Source organism: Bos javanicus, chromosome 28, assembly GCF_032452875.1.
Source record: "Bos javanicus breed banteng chromosome 28, ARS-OSU_banteng_1.0, whole genome shotgun sequence".
NCBI classification, from domain to species: domain Eukaryota; kingdom Metazoa; phylum Chordata; class Mammalia; order Artiodactyla; family Bovidae; genus Bos; species Bos javanicus.
This window is the reverse complement of record NC_083895.1, coordinates 19,690,371-19,710,689: the sequence shown is the minus strand read 5'-3', so window position 1 is coordinate 19,710,689 and position 20,319 is coordinate 19,690,371. Positions and strand designations below refer to the sequence as shown.

General features: G+C 38.1%; 1 protein-coding gene across 4 annotated transcripts in view; it reads left to right on the top strand.

Annotated features, from left to right (window-relative positions):
• Positions 1-20,319, top strand: part of RTKN2 (rhotekin 2) — a 114,204-nt gene that overhangs the window by 81,330 nt on the left and 12,555 nt on the right. The gene's annotated exons all lie outside the window — the stretch shown is intronic.

Below are 20,319 nucleotides of genomic sequence, written 5' to 3'. Positions count from 1 at the left end.
GTTAGTTTCAGGTGTACAGCAAAGTGAATCAGTTATACATATACGTATATCCACTCTTTTTTTAGATTCTTTTCCCATATAGGTCATTTGCAGTGTATTGAGTAGAGTCCCCTGTGCTATATAGTAGGTCCTTATTAGTTATCTATTTTCTATGTAGGTGTGTATACATCAATACCAATATTTCAATTTATCCCTCCTCCTGCTTTTCTCCTGGCAACCATAAGATTATTTTCTACTTCTTTATCTGTGTTGTAAATAAGTTCATTTGTACCACTTTTCAAGATTCCCAAAATAAGCAACACCATATGACATTTATTTTTAAATATCTAACTTCTGTCATGGCTTAGTATCATTGAGTTAGACAAGGCTGTGGTCTGTGTGGTCAGGTTGGCAACTTTTGTGTGATTGTGGTTTCAGTGTGACAGAATGTGGTCCACTGGAGAAGGGAATGGCAAACCTTCAGTGTTCTTGCCTTGAGAACCCCATGAACAGTATGAAAAAGCAAAATGATAGGACACTGAAAGAAGAACTCCCCAGGTGCCCAGTATGCTACAGGAGGTCGGTGGAGAAGTAACTCCAGAAAGAATGAAGGGATGGAGCCAAAGCAAAAACAATACCCAGTTGTGGATGTGACTAGTGATAGAAGCAAGGTCCAATGCTGTAAAGAGCAATATTGCATAGGAACCTGGAATGTCAGGTCCATGAATCAAGGCAAATTGGAAGTGGTCAAACAGGAGATGGCAAGAGTGAACGTTGACATTCTAGGAATCAGCGAACTAAAATGGACTGGAATGGGTGAATTTAACTCAGATAACCATTATATCTACTACTGTGGGCAAGAATTCCTTAGAAGAAATGAGGTAGCCATCATGGTCAACTAAAGAATCCGAATGCAGTACTTGGATGCAATCTCAAAAACGACAGAATGATCTCTGTTTGTTTCCAAGGCAAACCATTCAATATCACAGTAATCCAAGTCTATGCCCCAACCAGTAATGCTGAAGAAGCTGAAGTTGAATGGTTCTATGAAGACCTACAAGACCTTTTAGAACTAACACCCGAAAAAGATGTCCTTTTCATTATAGGGGACTGGAATGCAAAAGTAGGAAGTCAAGAAACACCTGAAGTAACACGCTAATTTGGCCTTGGAATACGGAATGAAGCAGGGCAAAGACTAATAGAGTTTTGCCAAGAGAACCCACTGGTCATAGCAAACACCCTCTTCCAACAACATAAGAGAAGACCCTACACATGGACATCACCAGATGGGCAACACCAAAATCAGATTGATTATATTCTTTGCAGCCAAAGATGGAGAAGCTCTATACAGTCAGCAAAAACAAGACCAGGAGCTGACTGTGGCTCAGATCATAAACTCCTTATTGCCAAATTCAGACTTAAATTGAAGAAAGTAGGGAAAACCACTAGACCATTCAGGTATGACCTAAATCAAATCCCTTGTGATTTTATAGTGGAAGTAAGAAATAGATTTAAGGGACTAGATCTGATAGACAGAGTACCTGATGGACTATGGACAGAGGTTTGAGACACTGTACAGGAGACAGGGATCAAGACCATCCCCATGGAAAAGAAATGCAAAAAAGCAAAATGGCTGTCTGGGGAGGCCTTACAAATAGCTGTGAAAAGAAGAGAAGCGAAAAGCATAGGAGAAAAGGGAAGATATACCAATCTGAATGCAGAGTTCCAAAGAATAGCAAGGAGAGATAAGAAAGTCTTCCTCAGTGATCAATGCAAAGAAATAGAGGAAAACAACAGAATGGGAAAGACTAGAGATTTCTTCAAGAAAATTAGAGATACCAAGGGAACATTTCATGCAAAGATGGGCTCAATAAAGGACAGACATGGTATGGACCTAACACAAGCAGAAGATATTAAGAAGAGGTGGCAAGAATACACAGAAGAACTGTACAAAAAAAGAGCTTCATGACCAAGATAATCACGATGGTGTGATCACTGACCTAGAGCCAGACATCCTGGAATGTGAAGTCAAGTGGGCCTTAGAAAGTATCACTATGAACAAAGCTAGTGGAGGTGATGGAATTCCAGTTGAGCTATTTCAAATCCTGAAAGATGATGCTGTGAAAGTGCTGCACTCAATATGCCAGCAAATTTGGAAAACTCAGCAGTGGCCACAGGACTGGAAAAGGTCAGTTTTCATTCCAATCCCAAAGAAAGGCAATGCCTAAGAATGCTCAAACTACCACACAATTACACTCATCTCACACGCTAGTAAAGTAATGCTCAAAATTCTTCAAGCCAGGCTTCAGTAACACGTGAATCGTGAACTTCCAGATGTTCAAGCTGGTTTTAGGAAAGGCAGAGGAACCAGAGATCAAACATCCGTTGGCATGGAAAAAGCAAGAGAGTTCCAGAAAAATATCTATTACTGCTTTATTGACTATGCCAAAGCCTTTGACTATGTGGATCACAATCAACTGTGGAAAATTCTGAAAGAGATGGGAATACCAGACCACCTGACCTGCCTCTTGAGAAACCTATATGCAGGTCAGGAAGCAACAGTTAGAACTGGACATGGAACAACGGACTGGTTCCAAATAGGAAAAGGAGTACGTCAAGGCTGTATATTGTCACCCTGCTTATTTAACTTATATGCAGAGTACATCATGAGAGACGCTGGGCTGGAAGAAGCACAAGCTGGAATCAAGATTGCCAGGATAAATATCAATAACCTCAGATATGCTGATGACACCACCCTTATGGCAGAAAGTGAAGAGGAACTAAAAAGCCTCTTGATGAAAGTGAAAGAGGAAAATGAAAAAGTTGGCTTAAAGCTCAATGTGGCATCTGGTCCCTTCACTTCATGGGAAATGAATGGGGAAACAGTGGAAACAGTGTCAGACTTTATTTTTCTGTGCTTCAAAATCACTGCAGATGGTGATTGCAGCCATGAAATTAAAAGACGCTTACTCCTTGGAAGGAAACTTATGACCAACCTAGATAGCATATTCAAAAGCAGAGACATTACTTTTCCAACAAAGGTCCATCTAGTCAAGGCTATGGTTTTTCCAATGGTCATGTATGGATGTGAGAGTTAGACTGTAAAGAAAGCTGAGCGCCGAAGAATTGATGCTTTTGAACTGTGGTGTTGGAGAAGACTCTTGAGAGTCCCTTGGACTGCAAGGAGATCCAACCAGTCCATCCTAAAGGAGACCGGTCCTGGGCGTTCATTGGAAGGACTATTGTTGAAGCTGAAACTCCAATACATGGCCACCTGATGCGAAGAGCTGACTCATTTGAAAAGACCCTGATGCTGGGAAAGATTGAGGGCAGGAGGACAAGGGGATGACAGAGGATGAGATGGTTGGATGGCATCACCAAGTCAATGGACATGAGTTTGGGTAAACTCGTGGAGTTTGTGATGGACAGGGAGGCCTGGTGTGTTGCAGTCCATGGGGTCACAAAGAATCAGACACGACTGAACGACTGAATTGAACTGGGTAGATGCCCAGGAGCGAAATTGCTGGATCATATGATGGCTTTATTTTTAGTTTTTTAAGAAACCTCCATACTGTTCTCCACAGTGGTTCTACCAATTTATATTCCCAAACAGCACCGGAGAGTTCCCTTTTCTCCACTCCCTCTCCAATCTATTGTTTGTAGATTTTTTGATGGTGACCATTCTGACCAGTGGGGGCTTCCCTGGTGGCTCAGATGGTAAGTAAGAATCTGCCTGCAATCCAGGAGACCTGGGATTTGATCCTTGGTGGGGGAGATACCCTGGAGAAGGGAATGGCTACCTACTCCAGTATTCTTGCCTGGATAATTCTATGGATAGAGGAGCTTGGTGGGCTACCGTCCATGGGGTCACAAAGAGGCTTACACGATTGAGCGATTAACACTTTCACTTTGATTCTGACCAGTGTGAAGTGATACTCATTGTAGTTTTGATTTGCATTTCTCTAATAATTAGTGATGTTGGGCATATTTTCACATGCTTTTTTGGTCATTTGTTTGTTTTCTCTGGAGAAATGTCTGTCTAGAGCTTCTGTCCAGTTTTTAATTGGGTTTTTTGTTGTGTGTGTGTTTTTTTTTTAATTGAACTGCATGTTTTTTTTGTCTATTTGTCAGTCTCATTGTTTGCAAATATTTTCTCCCATTCTGTGGGTATTCTTTTAGTTCTGTTTATGGTTTCCTTTGCTATACAAAAGCTTTTAAGTTTAATTAGGTCTCATTTGTTTATTATTGTTTTTATTTTCATTACTCTAGGGTGTTGTTCAAAAAGATTGCTTTGATTTACAGTCAGAGAGTGTTTTGCCTGTGTATTCCTCTAAGAGTCTTACAGTATTCGGCCTTACATTTAGGTCTTTAGTCTATTTTGAGTTTATTTTTGTGTATAGTGTGAGGGAGTATTGTAATTTCATTCTTTTACATGTAGCTGTCCAGTTTTTCCAGCACCACTTATTGAAGCCACTTTCTTTTCTCCATTGTATAGTCTTGTCTCGTTTGTAATAGCTTAGTTCGACCAGAGGTGTGGGTTTATCTCTGGACTTGCTGTCTGGTCCATTGGTCTATATTTCTGTTTTTATGCCAGTACCGTACTGCTTTGATTACTGTAGCTCCTTGACTTGATTGACTATTTCCTTCTCCATGTTGGGGAAATTTTCAGCTATAATCTCCAAAAATTTTCTCATACCCTTTCTTTTTCTCTTCTTCCTCTGGGACCCCTATAATTTGAATGTTGGTGTGTTTGATATTATACCAGAGGTCTTTGAGACTATCTTCAGTTTTTTTCATTCTTTTTACTTTATTCTGCTCTTCAGAAATTATTTCCACCATTTTATCTTCCAGCTCACTGATTTGTTCTTCTGCTTCAGATATTCTCCTATTGATTCCTTCTGGAGTATTTTTAATTTCAGTAATTGTGTTGTTTGTCTCTCTGTTTATTCTTTAATTCTTCTAGGTCTTTGTTAATTGATTCTTGCATTTTCTCCATTCTGTTTTCAAGGTTTTTGATCATCTTTACTATCATTATTCTGAATTCTTTTTTAGGTAGTTTGCCTATTTTCATTTATTTGGACTTCTGTGTTTCTAGCTTGTTCTTTCATTTGCGTGGTGTTTTTCTGTCTTTACATTTTTTTTTTTTAACTTATTGGATTTGAGGTCTCCTTTTCCCAGGCTTCAAGGTTGAATTCTGTCTTCCTTTTGGTTTCTGCCCTCCTAAGTTTGGTCCATTGGTTTGTGTGAGCTTCCTATAGCATAAGATTTGTGCTGAGTTTTGTTGTTGTTGTTTGTTTTGTTTTTCTTCTGGTGGGCAAGGCTGAGTGAGGTGGTGATCCTGTCTGCTTGGTGATTGGGTTTGTACTTTTATTTTGTTTGTTGTTTAGATGAGACATCCTGCACAGGGTGCTACTGATGGTTGGGTGATGCCAAGTCTTGTATTCAAGGGGTTTCCTTTGTGTGAGTTTTCACTATTTGATACTCCCGAGGGTTAGTTCTCTGGTAGTCTAGGATTTTGTAGTCAGTGCTCCCACTCCAAAGGCTCAGGGCTTGATCTCTGGTCAGGAATGAAGATTTCAGAAATGGTTTGTTATGGCATTAAGTGAGATTAAAACAAATACCCGAAAACAAGAAACCAAAGCTGAATCCCATACAAATGGCAGTTACAAAATCAGTCAAATAATAATTAAAATAATGGAATATACATATATATATACACACACACCCATAAGCAAAATCAAAACAGTCCAGCAAAAATAAAGTACAGTAGATTGACCTGGCAAACAAAGGAAATCAAAAATTACATCTACCAGTTAAGAACAAAACTAACTAAAGCACAAACTGGAAAACAAAACTAAAGCAAGGTGCCAAGTGGGGAATAAAGCAATGCAAACAAAAGTAACAAATATGTTGAGAGGAAAGAAAAGACAGAAAGAATATATATACAAAATTAAATAGAGGTAGATACATTTTTTATTAAAGCAATTTTTACTTATTTTTTCAACTTATAAGATTATTCAGATTTATAGAAAAGTTGTAAAAAAAACACCTCAGTGAACACTTGTGTTTTATCTAGAGTCACCCATTAACAATTTTGTCATATTTGCTTTATTTCTTTATTTTTCTTTTTTTGGGAGTGGGTTAAACACTTTTTGTAGTATTTAATTTTTAATCAGCTTTATGGTTGTATACTTTACATAAAATAAAATTCACCAATTTTAAGGGTATAGAAGTGAAGTCGCTCAGTCATGTCTGACTCTTTGTGACCCCATGGACTGTAGCCTGCCAGGCTCCTCCGTCCATGGGATTTTCCGGGCAAGAATACTGGAGTGGGTTGCCATTTCCTTCTCCAGGGGATCTTCCCAACCCAGGGATCAAACCTGAGTCTCCGGCATTGCAGGCAGACTCCTTACCCTCTGAGTCACCAGGGAAGTCTTTAAGGGTATAGTTTGATAATTTTGACAAATAAGATACAGTTATGTAATCATTATTAAAATCATTATTGGATTATAGTTTGTTTAGATATTTTTTATGAGAACATTAAGTCTATTCTCTTAGAAAGTTTCACTTATACAGTACTGTTATCAACTATAGTCACCATGTTTTACATTGGATTATTGGACCTAATTTAGCTGAAAGTTTTATAAAGTCTTTTATCTATTTTTTTTTCTGGAGACATTTGAACATAAGTCTCCAGTATTATTAATTCATCCTTGAATATTTCAACATGCACCTTTTAAAAACAGGAGCCTCTCAAATTATATAATTTATATGTATGGAATTATGTGTGTATATATAATTCTATCACCCCAGCTGGGCAGATTAGGAGGGTTTCCTATGTATCATCTAGTGTCCAGTCCATAATCACGCTTCCCCAATTGTCGCTAAAACATCTTTTTAGCTTTCACTTTCAATCTAGGCCACTTCAACAGTTATGCATCCTAACTTCTTCTAAACTGTAAATTAGGTCTAGAGACTTGATTAAATTCATTTTACACATTTTTATTAAAATATTTCAGGGATAATGTCAAATACTTTATAGGACATTATGTTCAGAGTCACATGATGTCAGGTTGTCTCACTGTTGGCAATGACAAGTTTAATGACTTGATTAAGGTGATGACTGCTAGCTGTCTTCAAAGTAAATGTTAACTTTTGTCTTTATAGTTAGCAAGTAGTCAGTTTGGTGATTTAGCCAGAGTGTAAATATGTTTGTTGTCCAACAACCTTTCACATGGTTTTAATGAACTGATTGCCCTTATCTAGATCACTTATTACTTTGGAGATTGCATATATTTTTCTCCCTACTGTGCTTCCTCTATATGTGTTAGCTGATGCTCTTTTTTAAAGAAGAATGAATTATGTCACTCCTGAAAAGGCTAGATTCATGTTTAATGTTAATGACCAATTTTCAGAATAAGGAGTTAGTCTTACATGTTGACATTATATTGACATTGGCAACATGTATTAGAGTAGAATTACCTCCCCCAGATGTAGCATATGAGTGTCATTTCTATTGTCCTGTCCCACCTCCAATATTATGATAAACTCATAAATTTCAATCCATGCAGTCTACTCAGTGTTTTAAATTACTTGGTTTTATTTTATTTTATTTTTTTCAGGAAAGTAAGTCAGCATTTTTTTTTTTTATTTTTATTTAATTAGTATACATGTGTTCCCCATCCTGAACCTTCCTCCCTTGGTTTTAAATATAAGGTAAGTAAGTAAGTGAAGTCGCTCAGTCGTGTCTGACTCTTTGCGACACTATGGGCTGTAGCCCACCAGGCTCCTCCATCCATGGAATTTTCCAGGCAAGAGTACTGGAGTGGGGTGCCATTTTCTTCTCCAGGGGATCTTCCTGACCCAGGGACTGAACCCTGGTCTCCCACATTGTAGGCAGACTCTTTACTGTCTGAGCTGTGAGGGAAGTATAACGTAGATGTTTTAATTATTTTGCTTAATTTGTAAATTTCTAAGGGAAGATGTGCTATTAATGTGTTCTTAAATAAATAGGATCATTGATAAATGCCAAGTTGGTATTTTCTCACAGGTAGAGCAGATAAGCACCACATAAAACTTTTAAGAATAGTGTTTTTGTTTCACTTGTTAGTGTATTTCCAATACTGGGTCTCTAAGATCTTTCTTTTTATGCTTAACAATGTTAAATATTAAATACAAAGCAAAATTCCTTTCTTTTGATTGTCTTCTCTCATGATTTAGAAAATAGTAATTTTGCTTAATGCTGCTTTAAAAATTATGTGAAAGCATAAATTTTACAGTTGCTAAGGTATATAAATAATAGCTCTGCTATTTTGATCATAGGATCTTTTCTATGACTATAATTCTTGTCCTTCTAAATGGCATTTCCTGTAAGGCTAAGTCAGTTCATTAATTTTCAGAGGGAGCCATCTGTGGAAATAGTCACATTAAGAAAAGAAAAGCCTAAAAGCTATTCCCCTTTTCTTTTCAATCCAAATTTGAAAGGATAATTTACTTCAAAGTGATTGTTTAACTTCAAAAAACTTCCCTATGAATGTTGTTGAGCTAGACATCCTCAATAAAGGGTACTTAACTGGAGCCACTGAATCTCCTATACATTGTTGAAAGCATTTTATTAGCCAAAGTTTTATCCATTGCCAGTGGGGTGGGGAGTGGAATGGAAAAGAAGTGTGAGTCTTTGAGATCAATAGTCTTTTCTTGATTTAAATACTATGCATGACTTCATTTTAATGAATAATAAAATCTGTACTAAACAAGTCAATAACACTAGTTGGTGTGATAGTCCTTTGTTAAATGTCTTGAAATGGCTTTTAACCATTATATTTATCATGGACCCTAGCAAGTAAAATTATCACGAAGCACACGGGATTTTCTTCTGATTATGTTAGTCCTTTTAATGTATGAACCCTATCAACTATTTAGATTTTCCTTTATTAAATACAGCAAAAATAATTTTTTAAGCAACCTTTTTCTTCAGAGTTTGCATCTAATTTCACTGACATAAATTGAAAATAATTATATCACACTAATGCTAATTACACCCAGTACTTATTTTAACTTATGGTTATGCTTTATTTCAAACATTCCTTGCCATATGTTTGTAGAAGGTATGCCTTCTTTGTCATTAGAGTATGTATAAGTTCTAAAGCTTGTTTTTAGCCATCAACAATTTTGTCTTCATGCCTGATTAATAAGACTTTAGCCCAGACATCTTTCAAAGAACTCATTTATCTTTACAACATGTTTCTGAGGAAGATGTGAGTGCAATCTTATCTTTGTATTATAAGTAAGAAAGCAGGCAGTTCATTTTTGTAGTTGTATTTTATGGTTTGTTTTTTTTTTTGGAAAAAATTTCAAGACAAAATGTAGAAAGAATATTACCTCCACCATAGGATTATTTTGAAGCAAATTCTAGCAATCATATCATTTTACTTGTAAATATTACTATTGCCATACTTAAGAAAATCTATAGTTATATATAAAGATAGTGTGTTATCAAAAATCCAGACAGTGTTCAAATTTCTGTCTTGTGATTTTTTTAACAGCTTTTTGAATCAGGATCCAAATAAGGCCCATATACTGCAGTTGACTGATTAGGTCTCCTAAATTTCTTAATCAGTTGGCATTCATTCCACCATCACCCTGCCTTCTCTCTTACATATACACACACACACAATTACACACAATTTGTTTGTTGAAGAAATTTGGTCATTTATCTTACACAGTTTTTATAGTCCAGAGTTTGCTGATTGCATCTTCAAGTTGTCTTTTTTCTTTCTGTTTCTGAAGCAGGTTTAGGTTTGTTCATTGGTTAGTTTTCATTCCAATCCCAAAGAAAGACAGTGCCAAAGAATGTTCAAACTACTGTGCAATTGTGCTTATTTCACATGCTAGCAAGGTAATGCTCAAAGTCTGTCAACCTAGACTTCAACAGTATGTGAACTGAGAACCTCCAGACATACAACTGGATTTAGAAAAGGCAGAGGAACCAGAGATCAAATTGCCAACATCCATTGGATCATGGAAAAAGCAAGAGAGTTCCAGAAAAAATCTACTTCTGCTTCACTGACTACACTGAAGTCTTTGTGTCACAATAAACTGTGGAAAATTCTTGAAGAGATAGGAATACCAGACCATCTTACCTGCCTCCTGAGAAACCTTTATGCAGGTCAAGAAGCAACAGGTAGAACTGAACATGGAACAACAGACTTGTTAAATTTGGAAAGGAATACATCAACGCTGTATATCATCACCCTGCTTATTTAACTTCTGTGCAGAGTACATCATGTGAAATGCCAGGCTGGATGAATCACAAGCTGGAATCAAGATTGCCAGGAGAAATATCAACAACCTCAAATATGCAGATGATACCACCCTAATGGCAGAAAGAGAAGAGGACTTAAAAAGTCTCTTGATGAGGGTGAGTGAAAGAGGAGAGTGAAAAAGCTGGCTTGAACCTCAGCATTCATAAAACTGAAATCATGGCATCCAGTCCCATCATTTCATGGCAAATAGATGGGGAAAAAGTAGAAAGTGACAGAGTTTATTTTTTTGGGCTTCAGAATCACTGTGGACAGTGACTGCAATCATGAAATTAAAAGATGCTTGCTCCTTAGAAAAAAAGCTATGACAAACCTAGACAGCTTATTAAAACACAGAGACATCACTTTGACGACGAAGGTCCGTGTAGTTAAAGCAATGGTTTTTCCAGTAGTCATGTACGAATGTGGGAGTTGGACTATAAAGAAAGCTGAGCACTGAAGAATTGAGGCTTTTTAACTGTGGTGTTGGAGAAGACTCTTGAGAGTCCCTTGGACAGCAAGGAGATCAAACCAGTCAATCCTAAAGGAAATCAACCCTAAATTTTCATTAGAAGGACTGATGCTGAAGCTGTAATACTTTGGTCTCCTGATGCAAAGAGCAGACTCATTGGAAAAGACCCTGATGCTGGGAAAGATTGAAGGCAAAAGGAGAAGGGGGAGACAGAGGATGAGATGATTGGATGACATCACCAACTCAATGAATATGAGTTTGAGGAAACTCTGGGAGATAATGAAGGACAAATGAAGCCCAGTGTGCTGCAGTCCATGGGGTCACAAAGAATCGGATATGACTTAGTGACTAAGCAATAACAACAGTTGGTTTGTTGGTAAGAATATATGTGACTCTTTTTATCAATAGATGTATAATACTGTCTGGGTCTTCCAGTCATGTTAATGTCTGTTGATGAACATTATATAAATTCTTTATTTCATCAGGGATTCCAAACTGGTGCTGTTTTTAACATTCTTTCGTTTATTTGCTGGCATATCTCAGCTTTATCAGCTATTAGGTTGAAGGACAATTCTTAAAGGAAAGGCGGGATAAACGCTTGTATTTTTGCATTTATATACTTCATTGTTGTTCAGTCGCTCAGTCGTGTCCGACTCTGCAGCATACCCATGGACTGCAGGATACCAGGGTTCTCTATCCGTCACCATATCCCAGAGCTTGCTCAAACTCATGGCCTTTGACTTAGTGATGCCATCCAACCATTTCATCCTCTATCGTCCACTTCTCCTGCCTTCAATCTTTCTCAGCATCAGGGTCTTTTCTAATCAGTTGACTGTCTGTATCAGGTGACCAAAGTGATGGAGCTTCAGGATCAGTCCTTCCAATGAATATTCAGGGTTGATTTCCTTTAGGGTTGACTGGGTTGATCTCCTTGCAATCCAAGGGGCTCTAAAGAGTCTTCTCCAACAGTTAATACACTAGTTACCAAAACTATGAGGTGGTTCCCAAGCATCCTTCAGAGGTGATCAATGAGTTAGTTTTTAAATATCTTGAATTTGTGGATTTTAAGACTTTCCATGCATCAAACCATTTCTGTAGTAATTCTTATTGACGTTCAGTTGCCCTCTAATTGGCTACTGGAAGCGTCTTCAAGTTTACTCTTGAGTCTTTTTGATACAACCTTAGTAATCTTTGATTTCTGGTAGGAAAGATGTTCCAGGCTTATTCTATTTCTTGAGCCAGGCTGGAAATGAACCATTTCTCTAAAGAACTCTGATTCCATTTAGTAGGAAAGAGTATTTAAAAATCATAGTATATAGTATAAAAATCGGAGTATATAGTAGACATTTTAAAAGTCACATATTCAAAAGTAAGATAAACAAATTATACATCTATTTCTGATATGGTATTTTTCCATTACCACAGAAACAGAGAAGTTAAAGTACAGTTTTAACTCAAAATAATGAAAAACTTTTTGACTTGAGTTAATTGTATTTTGTTACAAAATTGACTTCTCAGATTGTATTTGTATTATTGTAAAGCCTCTCAGATCAGCTAAAAGTTTTGGAATTAGCAAAAGCAAAACAAGAAATTGACCTTGGAGAGAACACTTATCTCAGAACATGTTTGCTCATCTATAAAGACTGACTATGGATTATCTCTAGGATCTGAGTCTTTCAGTAGCAAACTTTTAATTGCTATCAGAGTGACTCTTTTGTTATGCATTTATTCATCAAATATTTCTCAATCAGTTAGTGGGTACCAGGCAGTGTTTTAGTTGGTGTAAATAATGGGGGCAAGAATACCCACGTTGTTCGCCTTCACACCCTGCTGAGAGGAGAAACTCACCACATGTACACATTGTGCAAGCCCGTAGTGACTGCCAGTCCTAAAATGCACCATGTATTTTCTAATTCATTCCTTGTTGGGAAGTGAAGTCCTGAGCACTATTACTGATACTTTTTCCACAGTGAAAAACTGATTGCATGAACTTTCTGACATTATCAGAAACTTTTTAATCACTTTTTCTTTGATATACACTTTCTTGGTTGAAAAAAGTTTCTCACTAGTTAAATTATTTTGGATGATAACATATTGAAGTTAATTCAGATGATATCTTCTGTTTCATTTGTACCTTTAAAAATCCTCTCGTGTTATAAAGATTTAGTGGTACTTATGGCTATCGGCCATTGGAAGGGCTGATGCTGAAGCTCAAACTCCAATACTTTGGCCACCTCATGTGAAGAGTTGACTCATTGGAAAAGACCCTGATGCTGGGAGGGGTTGGGGGCAAGAGGAGAAGGGGACGACAGAGGATGAGATGGCTGGATTGCATCACCGACTCGATGGACATGAGTTTGGGTAAACTCCGGGAGTTGTGATGGACAGAGAGGCCTGGAGTGCTGTGATTCATGGGATTGCAAAGAGTCAGACATGACTAAGTAACTGAACTGAACTGATGGCTATCAGAGTTAATGGAGTGCTCAGTATTTCTATGTTGTACTGTTTTCTTGTAGAAGGATATAAATGATCAAGTTGTCAGATTTTCCACATAGCTATTTTTGTTTGAAATTGTATATTGGTATTATTAAAAATTCTGCCTATTCATCTATAAAAATCTTATTTAAAAATTAAATCCATTTTAAGTCTGTATATTAGGTTGGTACAAATTTAATTGTGGTTTTGCATTGTTGAACTTTGTCAATTTGATATTGGAATACATTCTTAAATAAATGTGGTTAGGTTATACATCATTTTAATGTGCATATCTTGCTTTATATCTTTTTACCAATGACATTACTTGTTTATTTTATGTTTATTTTAGATTATAAAAATGGTGTTAAACAAAAAGCAAATTCTAGTGTTTTTTTTTTCTTGGTTGAGTTCAAAGTGGATCAGAAAGCAGCACAGACAGCTCGCAACATCAACAAAATTTGGCCCAGGAACTGCTAACAAACATCCAGTGTAGGGGTAGGTCAAGAAGTTTTGCAAAGGAGACGAGAGCTTGGAAGATGAGGAACACAGTGGCTGGCCATCTGAAGTTGACGACTACCAGTTGAGAGGATCATAGAAGTTGATCCTCTTAAACCCACAGGAGATGTTGCTGAAGAACTCAGTTTCAGCCATTCTATGGTCATTTGGCATTTAAAGCAGATTGGAAAGGTGAAAAGGCTTGATAAGTGGGTGCCTCATGAGCCGACCGCGAATCAAAAGAAATCGTCATTTTAAAGTTTCAGCTTCTCTTATTCTATGCAGCAACAATGAACCATTTCTTAACTGGATTATGACATGTGACAAAAAGTGGATTTTATGTGACAACCAGCAACAGCTGACTCAGTGATTGGACCGAGAAGAGGCTCCAAAGCACTTTCCAAAGCCAAACTTGTACCCCAAAAAGGATCATGGTCACTGGTGGTCTGCTTCCAGTCTGATCTAATACACCTTTCTGAATCCCAGTGAAACCATTACATCTGAGAAGTGTGCTCAGCAACTCAATGAGATGGACCAAAAACTGCAATGCCTACAGTTGGCACTGGTCAACAGAAAGGTCCCAGTTCTTCTCCATGACAGCGTCCGACCTCACGTCACACAACCAGTGCTTCAAGTTGAATGAATTGGGCTATAAAGTTTTGTCTCGTCTGCCATATTCACCTGACGGCTTGGCAGCAGATTACCACTTCTTCAAGTACCTTGATAACTTTTTGCAGGCAAAACACTTGCACAACCAGTAGGAGGCAGAAAATGCTTTCCAAGAGTTCATTGAATTGTAAAGCGTGAATTTTTACTTTGTAGGAATAACAAACTTAGTTCTCATTGGCAAAAATGTGTTATTGTAATGGTTCCTATTTTGATTAATAAAGATGTGTTTAAGCCTAGTTATAATGATTTTCAGTTCATGGTTCAAAACCACAATTACTTTTGTACCAACCTAATACAAAAGATAGTCAGAATTTGTATTAAGATCGATTTGAATGGAGGGAATCACAGTTTCAGCAACAATGCGAAATAAGAATAGTTTGTGTTTTATCATTCAGGTTTGTTTTTAAATATTAACAGCAATAGAGGGTTGTCACTGCAGCCCTCCATATCTGCAACAGCTTTTATTTAGGTTGAAAGGAATATATCAAAGATTATTTTGAGATTTAAGTCATTCTCTGCTAATGATAATAAGGTTTATATTTGAAAAGGTTGATTACATGTATTCAAAGGCTCCAGATGCCATTTAGGGCAGCATTATTGAATACTGTATAAGTAATTACTTAATGAACTTAACTCCTGAAGTTTATTCCAAGGCATAAGAGTGTAAAAAGATCCTATTACAATAAAATTACAATATTGGCCATAAATAATAATCCTCTGAAGATACATTCCTACTTTTTAAAAAAACTACAGGATAGACTGTCTCTAAGTTACCAATCCTTATATTTTACGATATTTGAAAATTTCAAAGCTTTGTAACTACATGGGGTTCTCAAGGCAAGAATACTGAAATGGTTTGCCATTCCCTTCTCCAGTGGACCATATTTTATCAGAACTCTCCACCATGACCCATCCATTTTGGGTGGCCCTACAGGGCATGGCTCATAGTTTCATTGAGTTAGACAAGGCTGTGGTCCATGTGATCAGTTTGATTAGTTTTCTGTGATTGTGGTTTTCATTCTGTCTGCCCTCTAATCCCATCACTTCATGGCAAATAGATGGAGAAACAGTGGAAATAGTGGCAGACACTATTTTGGGGGGCTCCAAAATCACTGCAGATGGTAACTGTAGCCATGAAATTAAAAGATGCTTACTCCTTGGAAGAAAAGTTATGACCAACCTGAAGTGAAGTGAAGTTGCTCAGTCGTGTCCAACTCTTTGCGACCCCGTGGACTGTGGCCCACTAGGCTCCTCCATCCATGGGATTCTCCAAGCAAGAATACTGGAGTGGATTGCCTTTTCCTTCTCCAGGGGATCTCCCTGACCCAGGGATCGAAACCTAGATAGCATATTAAAAAGCAGAGATGTTACTTTGCCAACAAAGTTCCGTCTAGTCAAGGCTATGGTTTTTCCAGTAGTCATCTATGGATGTGAGAGTTGGACTATAAAGAAAGCTGAGCACTGAAGAATTGATGCTTTTGAACTGTGGTGTTGGAGAATACTCTTGAGAGTTCTTTGGACTGCACAGAGATCCAACCAGTCAATCCTAAAGGAAATCTGTCCTGAATATTCATTGGAAGGACTGATGCCGAACCTGAAACTGCAATACTTTGGCCACCTGATGCGAAGATCTGACTCATTGGAAAAGACCCTGATGCTGGAAAAGATTGAAGACAAGAGGAGAAGGGGATGACAGAGGTTGAGATGGTTGGATGGCATCACTGACTCAGTGGACAAGAGTTTGAGTAAACTCCGGGAGTTGGTGATGAACAGGGAGGCCTGGCGTGCTGCAGTCCATGGGGTCACAAAGAGTGTGATAGGACCGAGTGACTGGACTGGACTGAACTGCCCTCTGATGGATAAGGATAAGAGGCTTATGGAAGCTTCCTGATGCGAGAGACTGACTAAGGGGGAAACTGGGTCTTGTTCTGTTGGGCAGGGCCATGCTCAGTAAATCTTTAATCCAATTTTCTGTTGTTGGGTGGGGCTGTGTTCCTTCCCAGTTGTTTGACCTGAGGCCAATGGTGGCGGTAATGAAGGTAATGGTGACCCACTATTCTAAAGGTCCCATGCACCCACTGCTGCACTCAGTGCCCCCGACCCTGCAGTAGGCCATCGTTGACCCACGCCTCCGCCTGAGTTTCCTGGACACTCACGGGCAAGTCTGGGTCAGTCTCTTGTGGGGTCACTCCTCTTTTCTCCTGGTCCTGATGCATACAAGGTTCTGTTTCTGCCCTCCAAGAGTCTGTTCCCCCGTCCTGTGTTAAGTTCTGGTGGCTCTATGGTGGGGTTAATGGTGACCTCCTCCAAGAGTGCTTATGCCATACCCAGGTCTGCTGCACCCAGAGCCCCTGCCCCTGCAGCAGGCATTTTGCAGGAGACACTCAAAACACAGTTCTGGCTCAGTCTCTGTGGGGTCTATGGGTCCTGGTGCTCACAAGGTTTGTTTGAGCCCTCTGAGCGTCTCTGGTGGATAAGGGGTTTGATTATAAACGCAATTTCGCTCCTCCTATCATCTTTCTGGGGCTTCTCCTTTGCCCTTGGACATGGGGTATCTTTTCTGGTGGGATCCAACATTCTCCAGTCGACAGTTGTTCAGCAAGGAGTTGTAGTTTTGGAGTTCTTACAGGAGAAAATGAGCACATGTCCTTCTACTCAACATTTTCCAGGTCAGTTTTCATTCCAATTCCAAAGAAAGGCAATGCCAAAGAATGTTCAAACTGCTGCACAATTGCACTCCTCTCACACACTAGCAAAGTAATGCTCAAAATTCCAGGTCATTTTTCATTCCAGTCTCAAAGAAAAGCAATGCCAAAGAATGTTCAAACTACTGCACAGTTGCACTCATTTCACACACTAGCAAAGTAATGCTCAAAATTCTCCAAGCCAGACTTCAACAGTACATGAACCGTGAACTTCCAGATGTCCAAGCTGGATTTAGAAAAGGAAGAGGAACCAGAGATCAAATTGCCAACATCCGCTGGATCATTGAAGAAATGAGGGAGTTCCAGAAAAACATCTATTTCTGCTTTATTGACTATGCCAAAGCCTTTGACTCTGTGGATCACAACAAACTGAAAAATTCTTCAAGAGATGGGACTACCAGACCACCTGACCTGCCTCTTGCGAAACCTATATGCAGGTCAGGAAGCAACAGTTAGAACTGGACATGGAATAACAGACTGGTTCCAAATTGGGAAAGGAGTACATCAAGGCTGTATATTGTCACCCTGCTTATTTAACTTATATGCAGAGTACATCATGAGAAACAATCAAGATTGCCAGGAGAAATATCAAGAACCTCAGATATGCAGATGACACCACCCTTATGGCAGAATGCAAAGAAGAACTAAAGAGCCTCTTGATGAGGTGAAAGAGGAGAGTGAAAAAGTTGGCTTTAAACTCAACATTTAGAAAACTAGGATCATGACACCTGGTCCCATCACTTCATGGCGAATAGATGGGGAAACAATGGAAACAGTGAGAGACTTTATTTTCTTGGACTCCAAAATCACTGCAGATGGTGACTACAGCCATGAAATTAAAAGATGCTTGCTCCTTGGAAGAAAAGCTATGACCAAACTAGACAGCATATTAAAAAGCAGAGACGTTACTTTGTCAACAAAGGTCCATCTAGTCAAAGCTATGGTTTTTCCATGGATGTGAGAGTTGGACTATAAGTAAAGCTGAGTGCCAAAGAACTGATGCTTTTGAACTTTGGTGTTGGAAAAGACTCTTGAGAGTCCCCTGGGCTACAAGGAGATCCAATCAGTCAATCCTAAAGGAAATCAGTCCTGAATATTCACTGGAAGGACTGATGTTGAAGCTGAAACTGCAATACTTTGACCACCTGATGCGAAGATGTGACTCATTGGAAAAGCCCTGATGCTGGAAAAGATTGAAGGCAGGAAGTAAGGGGACAATGGAGGATGATTGGTTGGATGGCATCACTGACTCGATGGGCATGATTTTGAGTAAGCTCCGGGAGTTGGTGATAGACAGGGAAGCCTGATGTGCCGCAATCCATAGGGTTGCAAAGAGTCAGACACGACTGAGCGACTGAACTGAACTACTTTATATAGCATACATTTTTTCTCATGATATTTAAATAGGAGTTCCTTCAGAAAAGAATTTATATCATCTGTATGGTGTTCACCTGCTCATATTTATCTGTTTGTCAGAGAATGAATAGCTTTTCTTCCAAACTCTTTGCTAGTTCTAAAATGTCTACATAGGACATGATTAAATGTATATATCGGTTTTGGTGTGTGACTCTACACACAGATTCTCTTCATTCTATATTCAGTATAAAGTGAATAATGTCTTCCCACTCTGAACCAGCCTTTGTAAGTGCCAGCCAAGTATTCTGCATTCATTACAGTAGGCTTAGCCATCCAGCTCTAGAACTGCTCTACTCGGTACAGTTGCCACTAGCCACTTGTGTCTGTTAGGTACTTAAGATGTGGCCAGTCCAAGTTGACATATAGTGTAACTAAAAATACAGACTGGAATTTTTTGAGACTTTAGTGTGAAAAAAACAATGTAAAATATCTCAACATTTTTAGTTAATTACATATTAAAATATTTTCAATATCTGGGTTACAAAAATATATTATTTTAAAATAATATATTAATTATTACATAATTATTTTCACTAGTTTCATTTTACCTTTTTTAAATTTGGTTACTGGAAAATCTTAAGTTCCTTATGTGGCACACAACATATTTCTAGTGAACAGCATTGTGCTAGAAAAATGTAAGTGTCAGTCATTATCCAGGCAGCCAGATCACTATCTTTGCTTTATAGGTCTATTTCAGACTTTTTTTCCATAGTTCCTTGGAAACTACTTGTAGTTGCTAGCTTATCACATGACATAGCAATGCATATATGTGACTTGGGAATAGTCTCTTCTACCCATAAACACAAGACGGATCACACGGTGTCATACCTACTAGCGCTCAGAAAAAAGGGACTTTCCTTTTTCCTAGATTGGGACTTCCTGGTGGCACAGTGAATAAGAATCTGCCTGCCAAGGCAGGAAGCATGGATTTGATCCCTGATCTGGGAAGAATCCACATGCCATGGAACAACCGAGCCAGTGCTCTAAAGCTCTTGAGCTGCAACTCCTGAAGGCTGTTTGCCTAGAGCTTGTGCTCCCCAATGTGAGAAGCCACCTCAGTGAGAAGCCCGTGCACCACAATGAAGAGTTAACACCCCACTCCCTCCGCCCTGCTTGCTGAAGCTAGAGAAAAGCCCATGTCCAGTACAAGACCCAACACAGCCAAAAATAAATACTGAAAAAAATTTAAAGAAAAGGTTTAGAGTATCAGCATGTATGAAGCGGTTGCCTTTGTTATAAAGTGGTGCATTCATCATTTTAAAAAATAATTTTTTTACCATTTTCAAATTTATATTACTTTATGGATCTTTAGCTATGAGCTTGGTAAATGAATGTTACATATGAAATAAATGTTAATGATGAAAGCCTAACTTTACTACATTATGTAAATGTTACATTATGATTTTACTGCTTTAACTGATAACACTGTATTCTATGAGTGAATATTAGAGTAAGAAACATACTTTACTGATTATTTTATTACTGTTGGAAATACAGTTAACATAACTCATTACAGTTATAACATGCTTACTTGTTTTATTACAAATTTTAAGATGTATATAAAAGACAGCAAACTCCTACTTAAACTGAGAGATCAACAGAGGTTATGTTTTAATCTCATGTAATTTAACATTAGTGCTACGTGTAGTATACTTTGAAACATTACTCAGTATTTTTAAAGTATTTTTTAAAAACTTTCTTGATTTGAGCTTGTATGTTGAAAATTCTCAAAATTACGTATTTTAAATTTCAACTGATCAGCAATAAGATTGTAATTGCATCTGGTATAAACATGGTAGCTATGCAA